The sequence below is a fragment of the Heterocephalus glaber genome, unplaced genomic scaffold (genome assembly GCF_053883595.1).
Source record: "Heterocephalus glaber isolate CG9 unplaced genomic scaffold, H.glaber_assembly_v1.0 deba00001472, whole genome shotgun sequence".
Classification (NCBI taxonomy): domain Eukaryota; kingdom Metazoa; phylum Chordata; class Mammalia; order Rodentia; family Bathyergidae; genus Heterocephalus; species Heterocephalus glaber.
In genome coordinates, this window is record NW_028258315.1 from 68,968,651 (window position 1) to 68,982,773 (window position 14,123).

The following is a 14,123-nucleotide window of genomic DNA, read 5'->3' on the forward strand; positions in this document are numbered from 1 at the left end:
CGGCGCCCCGCCCCGAGCTCAAGGTGGGCTCGGAGGAGGCCATTGGCGTCCAGCGAGCACGTGACCCGCAGGGGCGGTGCCCTTTGGACCGCCCATCCCTCGCCCCCCACGCCGCTCGGGGGAGGGCCCGCTTTCCTCGCGTCTGTCCTCAGACTGATCGCTTTGCTGCTGCTCACCTGGCAGGTGACCAACTGCAGACCAGCCCATCTGAAAGAGACCTTCACAGATTTTCCTTATTTACAATACAGGCTACACTTGTAATACATGATTATTGAGGACATTGTAGATTACCAATAATAAGGATTTTTAAAAACACTTTAAATACTAGCACCTGAGTAGCCACTGTTCCTATTCCAGTTTACTTCCAAGCTTCCAATGATATTGTATTCTTAAAAATGGAGGGTAAGCAATATTTTATAATCTGCTTTTTTTCAATTAAAATTATTATCATGAACCGGGCACTGTGATGTTCACCTGTAATCTCAGCAACTTGGCAGCCTGAAGCAGGAGAATCCCTTCAGCCCAGCAGTTCAAAGCCAACCTGAGCAACATAAAGAAATCTTGATTTAAAACAAAACAAAACTTGGGCTGGGGATTTAGCTCAGTGGTTCTGCCGCCTGCCTCGCAAGCATAAGATCCTGAGTTCGAGCCCCAATACCAAAAAAAAAAAGCAAAACAGAATTATTATATTTACATACCAATTAATAAAAAAGCATCATATATATGTGTGTATATATTCTCTAATTCATTGAATCAATCAATTTGTTGAGTGGGGGAAAGCATTTAAGAACCAAACCATAATATCCTCCCCCAAAAAACAAAAAACACACATCAGAAACTTGCACTTAATCTGAAGAAGAAAAAAATCTAAGAATTTCTAGCTAAAGGAATATAAGAACAAATATTTATTTTTTTCTGAAATCCATCTCTATATTGCTTTTTGGAAATATTTCCTTAACTTTTTTGGCTGTACTGATTAAAATGCATTTTACAGTTAATGAAAAACTGAAGCTGAAATAAATGAACGAGTCTTTTCAAGGCGACAAGCACAAGAAGAGGCAGTGCTGACTCACAAGACTCGAAGTCAAATCGGACCCCCCCCCCCCAGTCTGTCTCACGGTGTTCCTCCTAACCACCCCCCAACCCCAACCCCGTCCTCCTGGCTGAAGTTCAGTGGAGATTTTGCACCACCTTGTTGAGGCTGCATCAGTTTTCAACTCATTTGTGTAAAATACCAAGAGACACAATTGCTAGGCTGTGTGATAAGAATTGTTTAGTTTGATAGGAAACTGCCAGACGATCTTCCAAAGTGAGTGTAGCAGTTTGTGTTCCCACCAGCAGTGAATGAGAGCTCCTTTTGCTCTACATTCTCACCAGCATTTGATGTTGTCAGTATTTTGGATTTCAGCCATTCTAATGGTCCATCATGGTATCTTGTTCTAATTTGCAATTCCTTACTGACATATGGTACTGAGTATCTTTTCATACACTTATTTGCCATCTGTAGGTCTACTTGGCTGATTCAGATCCTTTGCTCGTTATTTAATTGGTATTTGTTTTCTTATTGTTGAGTTCCTAGAGTTTTATGGTATGTGTTGGATACAAGGGCTTTATCAGATATGTTTTACAAATATATTCTCCCAGTTTGTGGCTTGCTATTTGCTCTGTTTCATTTGGGGTACTGGGGATTGAACCCAGGAAAGCTCTACCACTGAGTTATACCCCTAGCCCTTTTTATTTATTTTTATTTTGAGACAGGATCCTACTAAGTTTCCTGGGCCTGCAATCCTCCTGCCTCGGCCTTTTGAGTAACTAAGATTACAGATGTTTGCCACTGGAGGTGGCTCATCTTTTCTTTCCATTAAGCTGCCTTTGTATTTACTATTTTTCCTTCAACATTAGTTAGGCTTGACTACTTCTTCTAGCTTATCCTATTTAATTTCAACTATTTCGCTTTTTTACGTAAAGCATTAATGACTACAAATTTCCCACTAAGTTTGTACAGCTGACTCCCACAGTTTTCATAGGTATACTTTCATTGTTTAATTCCATTTTGTTGTTTTATTCCATTGTTTTATTTCCGTTTTGATTCCCCTTTTAAACCATGATTGATTCAAGTCTACCTTTTAGTTTTCTAAGGTATAACTACTTTTTTGTCATTTGTCTGATTTTATTGTACTGTGGTTAGGGAATATAGTCAATAGGGTACTGGTTTTTTAAAGAATGTTGAAGTCAGGCATGGTGGCACAGTTTGTGGGAGACTGGGGCAAGAGGACCCCAAGTTCAAGCTCAGCCTGGGCAATTTTGTGACTTAAGTAGACAAAATACATAAGAAATAAAGGCACAAGATAAGATATAAAGGCACACCTGTAATCCCAGCACTCTAGAAACTGAGGCAGAAAGATTGCCAAAAGTTTGAAGCCAGCCTGGGCTATGCAATGAGTTCAAGACCAGCTTGGAACACATAGCAATACCGTGTCTCAAAAAAATCAAAATAAGGGCTGAAGATGGAGCTCAGTGGCACATGCATGCCTGGGAAGCACAAGGTCCTGAGTTTGATCCCTGGTACCAAAAAAAAAAAAAAAAAATCAAAATAAGAAATAAAACAGGGCTGAAGTCAATGAGAAGGCCTTTAGTACAATCTTCAGTACCATCTTCAGTACCACCCAAAAAAATTAAAATTAAAAAAGACAAAGACTATCAAGCAACAACATTGAAGTCCTTATATGATTAATTTTGGGCAATGATGTCATGCAGCTTGGAGGGCACTACTTATATTTTGTGTGCCTGACACCTTTTACAGTTGCACAGTATACTAGCTTTGTGGCTATCCATGGTAGCCCTTCCTGACTTGAATGAATTTTTTGTGTGTTTGGAAAAAAATGTGGTGGAGCCTGATGTAAACACCAGAGCCCGTACCAAAGCCTGGAAGGTCAGAAAGCTGGGCCTGGGGCTTACCAACTGCTGGAGCAGGGCAGGGGTTAGGGTCATGTGGAGGTCAGGGGAGAAATCCTGAACCATGACTCAGCAGCCACTTTGAGGGATCACCAGCCTGCATTTCAACCAAGGCCAAAGCTGCTTTTGCTGTGCCATGGAGACAGGTGTGTGCATCTACAATGTAGAGCCACTGATGAAGAGGTATCTGGACCACGAGCAGGTGGACAGCACAGGCCTGGTAGAGATGCTGCACAACTCCAACCAGCTGGCCCTGGTGGGTGGTGGTAGCAGTCCCAAGCTCTCAGAGATCTCAGTGCGGATATAGGATGATGCCCAGGAAGGCAAGGACTCCCAGGGCAAGCTGGTGCTGGAACTCACCTTCACCACTCCAGTGCTGCCTGTGCACATGCGCCATGACAAGATTGTGATCATGCTGAGGAACTGCATCAGTGTGTACTCCTTCCCAGACGATCCCAAAAGCTGTTTGAGTTTGACACCTGGGACAACCCCAAGGGGCTCTGTGATCTCTGTCCCAGCCCAGAGAAGCAACTGCTTGTGATTCCAGGGCACAAGTGTGGAAGTCTACAACTTGTGGACCTGGCGAGCACAAAGTCTGGCACCTCATCTGCTCCATTCACTATCAATGCACAGCAAAGTGATGTGACCAATGTGGCCTATGTGTCCCTGAACCAGCCAGGCACTGTAGTGGCCTCGGCTTCCCAGAAGGGAACCTTCAGAGGGTACCTCACAAACACCTCATAAAGGTAGGCAAAGAAAATTATGACGTCCTGCTAGGGATTTAGCTCAGTGGTTCTGCCACCTGCCTCGCAAGAGCAAGGACCCGAGTTCGATCCCCGGTACAAAAAAAAAAAAAAAGAAAGAAAGAAAATTGTGACGTCCTGAATTCCAAGTCTCCAGAGCTTGGAAAGAAACCATTCATTCAAAAATACAGAGGAGGGCCAGGGATTTAGCTCAGTGATTCCGTCACCTGCCTCACAAGCACAAGGTTCTGAGTTTGATCCCCGGTACCAAAAAAAAAAAAAAAAAAAAAAAAAAAGAGGAAGCTGGGTGTGGTGACTCATGCCTGTAATCCCAGCACTCAGGAGGCTGAGGCAGGAGGAATGGGGCAAGTTCAACGCCAGCCTGGGCTACATAGTAAATTCAAGTCCAGCCTGGAATACATAGCAAGACCTTGTCTCAAAAAAAAAAAAAAAGAATTTTTTATTATCTCAATTTTTTTCTTTCTTTTCCTTCTTTGGCTTTTTGGGGTTTGTGGTTTGTTTCTTCCCTACTGTTTGACTGAATGAGTTATTTGTCTCATTTTTCTCTCTTCTTGTTTGAAAGATTCACATGTTCTGTCTTTGAACTTTCAACAATAGCAATTACTCGTTTGTTTGTTTATTTATTTATTTTTGAAACAGGCTCTCTGTGGTTCAGGTTGGTCTTGAACTTGCTATGTAGGCCAGGCTTGCCTCAATACATGAATCTCCTACCTCGGCCTCCCAAATGCTGGGATCACAGATATGTAATCACTCTTAACATTTTAAGATAAATATGCAACTATATTTTTCTGTTAGGCAAGTCACTGGTCACTCTAGCTTTCTCTCAAACAAAACAAGACCTTTAATATACTTTTCATTTCTTTATATCCTTAACTCTTAGCCTATATTATTTTTTGGATTTTTGTTTAATTTGCAGTCTTGAGGATGGAACCCAGGGCCTCATCCATGCTAGCCAAACACTCTGTCACTGAGTTATATCCCTAGCCCTTTCTTAAAAATTTTTTCTGCTCCATTCCTACTTTCCTTATTGCAGTTAAATTATGATACACTATATATTCACATTTTAGTGTCTTCTTGTCTTTTTTCTCCTTTTTTCTTCATGCTTCATTCTGTTTCCTTGCAACAAATTTTAAGTCATTAAATCTTTAGCCTTGCTTAATTTCCTCTTTCAAATATCCATTGAGTTTTTAAATTCAGTTATAATTTTAATTGACTTTGTCCTTTTTTAATAGTGTCAAGTTCTGTGCCATATTTCTCAATCCTGCCTTTTATCTCCCAGAACATATGAATGGTCATTTTAGAGTCTGTCTCTGAATGCCCCAATATCTGGTTTTTTTGTCTCTGTCTCTGTGTCTCTCTCTCTGTAGTTCAGATTGTACTTGAACTCACCATGTAGCCCAGGCTGGATTAGAACTCAAGCAATCAATCCATTCAGTGCCCTCTTTTCACTGATAGGAGAGTCATTTCCACTGAAAACTGAATCATTCTTTCCATCCTTTACTCACTTTTTCTTCTTGTAGATACACATCACACATTTTTGTGGAATGTGGAAAAGCCAAAGTTAGTTTGTTTTTTAATGTGAATCAAGATAAAGTTCCTTAAAAACCAAGTCTAAATAGCTACAAAGCAATCCTTTTATTTGTTCATTTACTTTCACACAGACTATTTGGCAAGGCCCTTTTAGAAGTCAGTAGACAGGAAAATATGCTGTCTTAAAATATAATACAATGAAAACCAGAGGGCTTCTAATCATTCTCCTAAGGCTAATATTACCCTTTCCAATAAATTAATGCAAGCTTGGCTACCTTTTTATGGATGGCATAAAAAGTAAACAGGGACTGAGATAGCAAATGGTACGTCTAGTAATTTGAGATGTAGATCATGCAAGTCTTCCCAGAGCAGCAATGCACTTCCACGGGATTTAATCAGGCATTAATTCAATGCCTGGTGCAGTCCTCAGTGGCTATATTTCTTTATACTTCCCAGGTATTCTAACTGCCCTCTCTGAATTTCAACCTAGTTTCCCCCTTCAGGTTCAAAGGCCCTGGACTTTGGCTGTCAACCTCCTCCAACTCACCACACACACACACACACACACACACACACACACACACACACACACACACACACATTGGGGTCAAACCCAGGGCCTCTGTGTACTCTACCACCAAGTCCCCCCACCCCAACCTAACCTCCTCTAATTTGAATGTTCCTTGAGACAATTTCTCAACTTCTTGTTCCCTTTATCCTCGGCCCTTATTTTATTTTTTACTTTGAGAGAGGCTCTCATTAAGTTGCCCAGTCTGGCCTCAAACTTACAATCCTCTTGCCTCAGCCTCCCCGGTAGCTGGGATCATAGGTATGCACCACTGTGCCTGGCCCCATTACATGGTTAGTGTATGCACGAATGGATGAGTGCTAAGCAATTTGCTTACTGTCACAGTGCTTTTGATGACAATTCCAATTGTGTCTCTATTCAACACTCTGCTACCGACTGGATAGGAGAAACACCAAATCTCTCTCTCCCTTTCCCCATTACCTATCTGGCTCCAAGTCAATTCTAGTTAACCGTCTAGAAATATGTCATAGATTGAATATATATTTATAGATATATGTATCCTATTATTTACAGATGGTATGACCTAACTGTTGTTGATTTAACTCACCAGTGAGTGATTTTAGCCTCCAAAAAAGCAAAAATATTTTACAGTTTGACAGTAACCTGAGGCTTCAAATGAATACAGATGTTTAAAGTATACAAGTTGATCTGTTGAATAAAAGTGATGTATGGATTATAATAAAAGTAGTTTATCTCCCACTGTTTCATTATTTAATGGTGTAATTGTTCCTATCCCCCAACTTCCAGAAGACTTTGATGGGGTTTTTTCCACTTTAAGATAATGATTCCACAGCTATTTTAAGCTACAGCTTCTTCAGGAAATGGCATACGACACTTAATAAATCAAACTTCACGACTTTGGCATTTTATCTTCTCAACTGGTTTGGAATCCTATGTTCATTGTAGATGCAACTCTGTTATGGGATCCTTTACATCTCTTTTCTTGGCCTTCCATGGCTGGCATAAACATCTGTCCTCTTTCTGATGAAGGAATTCTCCACAAGGTGGAGACCTTGTGGCAGACCTAAAAGCCCATGGCAACTCTCTGTGGAATGGCTCAGGTTTGGCTCCAGGCACTGACAAATTCTGGGAATATAGGAATGGAGACCCCAGCATGGCCAACAGGGGGCAGTATAATCCCAGAAAATGGTCATGCATGAGGAAAGTGACCTTTGTTCTCAAACAGAATACTGAAAAATCTCCTTAGAAATCATTTCTCCATGTGATAGTTAATCTTGACTCTCAATTTGATTAGCTTGAGAGAGGGGAGAAGATTAATAAAATATGCTTTGTGTGCGTCTGGGTGGTCATGAATGCATGATGAGGACTCTATCTGTCCCTGGCCCTTTCCTTTCAGACTCTTCTGCTCTGTGCTTCCTGGCTGCCATACGTTGAGTAGTTTTCTTCATCCATGCCCTTCCATCATGAGATTTTTCTGCCTTGGAGCCAACTAACCATGGATTGAAACCTTTCAAATCATGAGACAAAAAGAAACCATTTCCACCTTCAAGTTGTGTATATCAGGCATTTTGCACCACCAATGAAAAGTCAATTAATACATTTTTTTCTAGGCTTTTCTGAACAAGAAATGGAGGGCAAAGAAATGATTAACCCAGCAATAAATTGAAGATAGACTGAGTGTAATTCAATTTTATGAAGGCCAGTCTTGGACCCCCTGTCACCTTACCTCAAAGTAAGTAGAAAAACACCTGTGCCAGGGCTGGGGATGCAAATCATGGTAGAGTACTGCCTGACATGCACCTAGCTCCTATGTTCCATTCTCATTACCACAGAAAGAAGAAAGAAAGAGGGAAAGAAAGAGGAGGGGGAAGGAGGGAGGGAGGGAGGAAGAACAAAGGAAGGAAGGAAGGGGGGAAGGGAGGGAGGAGAAAAATACTTATAATTCTGCTGAGCTTTGCTAAAAAACCAAAATCAATACATAGGCTCAGACAAGTGTTTCTTTGTTTTGTTTTTTGTGTTTGTTTTGTTTTTGTGGTACTGGAGATTGAACCCGGGACCTTGGAACTGAGCTACATCCCCAGTTCTTTATATTTTTATTTTGAGACAAGGGCTTACTATGACACCAAGTTTGCCAGGCTGGGCTGGAACTTGTGATCCTCCTTTCTTAGCTTCCCAAAGTGCTAGGGTTACAGATGTGCACCACTATGCTCAGCTTCAGATGAGTGTTTTTAACATGCTATGTCATTAGGTTGGGTTTTCCATGCTCCATGTCCATGATAAGTATTCTTCTGAAAACAAACTTTTGGGTGCATAGCCTGATACATTTATATGAATGGGTAAATAAGAGTCTATTAGTACATGGACTATTTGGGGGAGATCTTGGATGAACGATCCCCAGAATGGCAGTACTTGTATTTAATAGCTGAGAGTTCCACAGGAAATTTAGTGGAGGTGGTCAGTTAGCTCTGCTTTCCCAAATGAATGGACATTTTCAATGGTTACTTCATGATCTTTAAAGAAATGAGAATCTTAATGTGAGGGATGGTAGAAAGTTAGAGTACACTTATGCTTCCTGCTGCTGTAAATTAGCCTTGCCCAACTCATCTATCTTATTAGGCGCCTACTCTGTACCATATGCTAAGGGAGTTGTAAACAGAACAAGGCAGTGCTTGCTTTAAGAGCAATGGAATATGCTAAGGTACTGTTAATATGTTAGGGTGCTGTTAATCCTGATATGTCAACTTCATTGGGTGAAGAAATACCTAGGAGATTAGTGAGGCATGCTCCTGGGTATGTCGGGTGATCATGGAGGTGTGACTTTGGGGACTATATGTGGTTTCTTGCCCGTTCCTCTCTTGTTCACTCTCTGCTTCCCAGCTGCCATGAATTGAGCAGCTTTGCTCCACCTCGACTTTCCACCACAATGTTTCTGCCTTGGAGCCAGCTAACTACGGACTGAATCTCCTGAAAATGAGCTAAATTAAAACTTTGCTTGTTTAAGTTGTAGGTGTTGGGTCTTGTGTCCAGCAACAGGAAAGCTGACTAATACAGGTGTCATGCATATAGAAATTATTATGGATAATACTTTTATCTGTACATATTTGTTTTGATTTGCAAAGTCCAATCTCAAAAAATTAGTATTTAAGTGGCATTGTAATCTCTGTTTCATAGGGAAAACAACTGAGGCCCAAAGATGTAAATTTTTAGATTATTTGGGGGTTTTAAAATTTTTGTTTTTGTTTTTTTCTGGTACCAGGGCTCGAACTCAGGACCTTGCATTTGCAAGGCAGGCACGGCCCCAGCCCCCAAAGATGTAAATTGATGTACCAGTGTTTCTAAGGATTAAGTTGCAAAAGCCAGAATTAAACACAGTTCATTTAATCCTTTTCCAGAGTTGATCCTTTCAGTGCCATTTGAATTTCAACAAGAAACAAAGAGGCAGGAGTCCATCTGGAACTTAGGAATTTGCCAGCACAGAAGCAGCAGTGGATAACATTCACCTGGGAAGGAGACTCATCCCTCATCCTGAAGAGTAGTACCACAACCCTCCTCTTAGTGGTGCTGAACTGCCTTCTTGCCAAGCCCAAAGCCTGTATTCCTTGGGGGTCTACCTTTCAGTAGATTAGGTGAAAATATTCTGAGTAAATAATTTCTTTTCCTACGTTGGCAGTCTGCTGCTGACTGCTTCACCCTGGATGGTTTCCTTTTAGTTAATTGAAAAACAGGGGTGAGGGATGGAAGAAGGATACATTGGGGGGTTGCTTGCCAGGGACTTGGCTTCAGCTACAAATCAACTTCAGACCCCAGAGGGACTTAAAAGAACCAGCAGTGCCCACAATGGCTCTTCAGTGCAGCCTGTGTTTACTCAGGACCCAGCCCACAATCTCCACAGCCTCGAAGGCAGCCTGCATGTAAATGCCACATTGTGCAGTGATTTTTTTCAGTTACTTCGGTGGCTTCAGGCTGGTAGCAGATGATTTGTGAGACTGCTTCTGAGCCAACAGGTTTTGAAACTCTACATTGGCTGCTATATATTGCTTTAAAAAAAACAAAACAAAACAAATTGAGAGTCTTACTATGTAGTTCAGGCTGGCCTTGAACTCACTATGTAGCCCAGGCTGGCCTTGAACTTGTGGTGATCCTCCTGGGCCAGCCTCCTGAGGGCTGAGATTATAGACATGCACCACCATGCCCAGATATATGTTGCTTTTGAAACTCGTTTGATCATTCTTCCATTCAGCAAAACTCGATCAAATGCCTGCTCTGGGTTAGGCACTACAGAAGCCATCAGGGATAGTTAAACAAAGAACACAGTTGTTGTCCTTCAAAGAAGATGCTAAAACCTATGAGATTCCTTGGCAGGTTTTTTTTTTTTTGGTACCAGAAATCGAACTCAGGACCTTGCACTTGCCAGGGAGGTAAGGAGCCACTGAGCTAAATCCCTGGCCCTGGTTCATTATTTTACTATCCAGGTCATCACCATGAACCTTGCTTTCTTCTTGAGATACATGGATGCGTAAACTTGACAGATCTGGATTATGGTTATAAGATTGAAGGCCTACTATGAGCCAAGTGCTGCTCGAGGCACTAGAGATAAAAACACAGAAAAGATATGATCTCTGTCCTCAAGGACATTCAGACTGGTGAGATAAACAGATCTGCAAAATAGCATTTCTGTTTAGGAACCACAGTTACTAAAATAGACAACTATTCAATATATGGTGTGGCACAAAGGACACTGTCATCCAAGGAGCAACTGGGCTTACTCACAAAGAGGACTCCACAGAGGAGAGGACACTCCTGTTGAGTCAGAAAAGTTGAATAGGTGTTCAACCAGGCAGATTGTGGGAGAGGAAATGTCCATAGTATCACAGAATTACTTCGTTCATTCACCAAACATTTATTGAATACCTGTTATGTGCCACATACTGGGATAGGAGCTCTGGTAGACACTGGGGATATGAACATGGTAAGACCCTTTCCCTACCTCCTAGGAACTTATTCTTCAAGGAAAGAGACAGACCAATAAACATATAGCCGGGCCGGGGATTTAGCTCAGTGGTTTCGCCGCCTGCTGCTCAAGTGCAAGGACCCGAGTTCGATCTCTGGTACCAAAAAAAACCAACCAACCAAACAAACATATAGTCATAGTACAGTGACCTAAATTGTACAGTCAAAAGGGCTTGAGGGATTCCTTGTGGGTTCTAGCTCACCTAGACATAGAATGTCAACAACAGATTTTGCCTTTCTGTAATTTAACTCTGATTTAATGGGAGGATATGCTCACAGAGTGCCTAACAGGGAACATGGTTTAAAAGCAAAAGTTGGGACTTTGGAATCATATACAGTTGGGTTCAAATCCCATATTTGCCATATTAGCTATGTGACATTGGGTAATTTAAATCATTGATCTAGAAAAAATCTGTTTTCTCACCTGCAACATAACTTACAGGATGTTTGTGAGGATTAGAGAGGTAAAAGGGTATACAAAGGCCTAGTGATTATAGGTGATCAATAAAAGATAGGTTTTTCTTAGTGCACATATGACATTGTGAAGCAAACTCTTCTCAGGACCAAAGTTATATGTTAAGTTTTTTCAAGATAATTACTGCCCATTACATCACTGTTAAGAAAACTATGGTTGTGTCCAGGCAGCAAAATGAAGCTGTGTGGAACTGTTTATTTTGCAGCTGAGACAGTAATCAGCTCAGGCAAGGGCTGCAAAGTTTAGTTTCAAGAACACAGAGTAATCCACAGTCAGCAAACAGATACCATTTTCCTCCTGAGTTTAAGGTCCAGTTAGCCACTTGGGAGGGACCCTTCTTGGAAAATGAGCTTTTCCTGAAGCTGACATGTACAGGAGAGGATGTGCACAGCAAGCCAGAGTCACCCAATGATGCAAAATGATCTCTCGCAGGACTAGGGGCTGGTTTTAGCACCCAGAGCAGCCTGAGTGGAAACTCCCACATGGAGGCATACTAGTATCCCAGGACCCACCACAAAGAGAAAGCCACTTGCCTAAAAGAACCCCAGATAGGCCAGGGATTTAGCTCAGTGGTTCTGCCGCCTACCTTGCAAGCATAAGGTCCTAAATTCAATCCCTGGTACAAAAAAAAAAAAAAAAAAAAAAAAATTAAGAACCCCACATGACAGTTAAAAAGACATTTTACCCAACTGTTCTACAAACCTCAATACAAAAACACAACTAAAATGACAAAATAAGGCATCTAGAAGCCCACAAAAATACATAGCTCCCCAAAAGGTGATTCCACAGACACTAAAATGAATGAAATTCCAGACAAAGACGTTTAAGAACTGATAGTTAAGGGCCAGGGATTTAACTCACTGGTTCCACTGCCTGCCTTGCAAGTGCAAGGATCCGAGTTCGATCCCCAGTACCAAAAAAAAAAAGAATGGTTAAAATACTCAATGAAATCAAAGAAAAGACAAATATGCAGCTGAATGAATTAAAGATATAACTCAGGATATAAAAAACCACTTTAAGGGCCAGGGATTTAGCTCAGTGGTTCTGTCACCTGCCTCGCAAGTACAAGGACCTGGGTTCAATCCCTGGTACCAAAAAAAGAAAAAACCACTTTGGTAAAGAGTTACAAGTTCTGAAAAAGAACCAAACAAATACCTAATGATGCATCCCAAGGCCCTAGAGAAACAAAACCAAACCAAACCCAAAACCAGTAAAAAGAAAGAAAAAAATAATAAATATCAGAACAGAGATTAATGAAATTAAGACCAGAATAATACAGATCAATGAATCAGAGTTGGCTCTTCAAAAAAGAAAAACAAGATTAATTAAGCCCTTAGTCAAACTTACCAAAAGAAAGAAAGAAAATGCTCAAATTAATAAAATTAAGAAATGCAAAAGGTGAAATTACAACAGACACCACTGAAATCAGAGGATCATCAGAATTATTTTTGAAATATATTCCAATGAATTGAAGAATATAGAAGAAATTGATAAATTCATAGACACATATGACCAACCCAAATTAAATCAAGAAAATATACAAAATCTAAGCAGATTAGTAATAAGTAATGAGATTGAAGCAATAATTAAAACTCTACAAACTTGAAAAAGCCCAGGACCAAATAGATTTATGGCTGAATTCTAACAGACCTTCAGAGAAGAACACCATTTTCCTTAAATTTTTCCATGTGATAGAAAAAGAAGATATTCTCTCAAATTTATTCTATTAAGCCACATTAGCCTAACACCAAGACCAAATAAGGACTCAAGAAGAAAGGAAAACTACAGACCAATTCTTGATTTACATAGAGGCAAAATTTCTCAATAAGATCCTCACAAACAGAATTCAACAACATAGTAAGAAGATTGTACACCATTACCATGTTGGTTTTATCCTAGGGCTACAAGGATGGTTCAATATATGTAAATCAATAAATGCAATACATCACACACATAAAATCAAGAATAAAAACATATGATTATATCAATAACATGCTGAAAAAGCTTTTGACAAAATTCAGCACTCCTTCAGGATAAAAACCCTAATGAAAATAGGAACTGAAAGATCTTTCCTGAAAATGATAAAAGCCATATATGACAAACCCACAGACAACATTATGTTAAGTGGAGAAAAACTGAAACAATTCACTGTAAAATCAGAAGGAAGACATGGCTGTCCACTTTTCCACTCCTGTTCAAACTTTAGCCAGAGCAATCAGACTGGAGGAAGAAATAAAAGGACTACAAATAGGAGAAGAAAAAGTCAAATTATCCCTATATTCATATGATATGGTTCATTACATAGAAATACTAAGAGACTTTTAGATCTGCTAATCAAGTTTAGCAAAGTGATAAGATATAAAGTCAACACACAAAAATCAACTGGATTCCTGAATGCCACTAGTGAACCCACCAAGAAAGAAATCAAGAAAACAATTCCATTCACAATAGCTTCAGAAAAAATAAATACTTAGGAATAATTCTAACCATGGAAATGAAAGACCTCTATAATGAAAATTATATAACTCTGGAGAAAGAAACTGAAGAGGACATTAGAAATGTAAAGACATTCCTTGCTCTTGGATTGTCAAAATTAATATCATGAAAATGACAACATTACCAAAACTGGTTTATAGATTTAATGCAGTCCCCATTAAAATACAAACAACATTCTTCACAGAACTAGAAAAAAATAATCCTAAATTTCACTAGGAAGCAGAAAAGATCCTGAACAGCCAAAGAAACCCTGAGCAAAAAGAGCAACAGTAGCAGCATCACTACAAAGCCGTAGTAACAAAAACAACATGGTGGAACATTATTTGGGCATAAAGAAGAATTA

The 14,123-nt window shown here is 40.2% G+C and overlaps 1 pseudogene; it reads left to right on the forward strand.

Moving 5' to 3' along the window:
- The first annotated feature begins 3,013 nt into the window (after positions 1-3,013).
- LOC101710375 (WD repeat domain phosphoinositide-interacting protein 4 pseudogene) lies at positions 3,014-3,699 on the forward strand (annotated as a pseudogene).
- The last annotated feature ends 10,424 nt before the right edge of the window (positions 3,700-14,123 follow it).